Source organism: Meleagris gallopavo, chromosome 7 (assembly GCF_000146605.3).
Source record: "Meleagris gallopavo isolate NT-WF06-2002-E0010 breed Aviagen turkey brand Nicholas breeding stock chromosome 7, Turkey_5.1, whole genome shotgun sequence".
In the NCBI taxonomy this organism is placed as follows: domain Eukaryota; kingdom Metazoa; phylum Chordata; class Aves; order Galliformes; family Phasianidae; genus Meleagris; species Meleagris gallopavo.
The window spans coordinates 822,994-824,463 of NC_015017.2; the positions used below are offsets into that span (position 1 = coordinate 822,994).

At 43.4% G+C, this 1,470-nt stretch overlaps 1 long non-coding RNA gene across 1 annotated transcript in view; it reads left to right on the plus strand.

The window, feature by feature from the left end:
• LOC104911604 overlaps positions 1–539 on the plus strand; it is a 28,653-nt gene extending 28,114 nt beyond the window's left edge. The window contains exon 3 of the long non-coding RNA XR_004160239.1: positions 25–539. This is a non-coding gene — a long non-coding RNA (uncharacterized LOC104911604). The remainder of the gene's footprint in view (positions 1–24) is intronic.
• The last annotated feature ends 931 nt before the right edge of the window (positions 540–1,470 follow it).

Genomic DNA, 1,470 nt, shown 5'->3' on the forward strand with positions numbered 1-1,470 from the left:
TTTTTTTTTTTTTGTTTTCTCCAGCATCAGTGGATGCAGTTGCTGTTGAGGTGCTGCCAGATCATTTCATGCCTCCACTCCTCCACACCAGTCACCTTGTCCCTACAGGAAAATGGGGAGCTTTGGTTTTATTCCATATTTTCCTCATGCCAAAGTCTATGTAATACCAGGTTTGTTGTTTTCAGTTTTCTTTTTTCATTTTGATCCCACAAATGCCTCTTGGGAAGGTCAGTACATCTCCCAGTCTACCACTCTGTTGTGTGCTTGAAGCTTGCAAAACTCAAGGAGGCCCCCATCATTCAATTTGATCATCACTTCCTTGTTGAGGCTTCAATTGCTGGAGTGTTAGAGAACATTACTGATAAACAATAGATGTCTGATGGAGACGCTGATTATTTTCCTGGTACAAAGGCTACTGCATCCTATGTGATAATTCCTCTTTCTTTTCCTCCTTGTTGGCTTTGTGCTTTTGTGATTTATTTGCAAGCTGGCAAGTGTCCATGGCCCTGCAGGAAATGGATGTCTGCTATTGTGTTTGGAGGGGCTATATAAACGTGTAATTTTCCCACTGCATTAATTACAGGCCTTTCTCCCTTGCTGGAGCAGCTCCATGTTTTCTCTGCCCTTTTGGTTTGGAGACAGAGTTCTCCCCACACTGCTGCCTCTAGCTGTGGGTATTTATTGAGAACCCCAACTCTGACATCTCCCATTGTGCAAAGGCAAAGTGGTAGAGTTAAGGTCAGGTCATTCCCATATGCCAGCTTGGCTTGGCCACAAAAACTGCAGAGAGGAAACTCATTGGTCTTTCTACCTGATGATGATAGCTCCAGAAAAGAAGCATAGCCAGGTTTTCTCCAGCTATTCCTCCCACTGACACTTTCCTCTAGAATGAAAATGGTTTGCCCTGAGAAAACAACTTCCTTGTTACGGAAAAGCAGTTGTGGAACTGTTTATTTTGGAATAGCTGTGCTGCTCTATTCCCACCTCCAGAAGACAGATGCTGCTGAACTTGGAGCAAAGAAATTAAATCCAAGGCAAAGCTCAGGGTGGTTTTGATCAGGAAAAGGCCAGAGGGAGAAGTCATACTGAGATACGGTCCTGGCTCTATGTTTGCTTGCCTGGCATCAGCCAGATTTGGTTTTAGGGTGTTCAACCTGAATGGATGGGAAAACTGAGTGAGTTCATAGTGTGTTTCTCACTTTTTTCTGACCTAGAAAGTGTTAATGTCCCCTAAAGAAAAGTCATCTGAGCAATACAAGCGCATGCAAAGCAAGGAACAAGGAGAAGCAAATGTCTGCTTCTATTTTAGAAAGCGTTGCTGCCAATGGGAAGGCTTGGTAGTGAATCACATTCTTTTTTCTTCAGCTGTAACTCTTGGAAAGAAGAAAAAGGGACAAAATTTTTATCAGATCATGTTGTCTCTGTAGGTGGACCCTCCTTTAAGAGAGCAGCTATGCTGAGTGCCCAGAT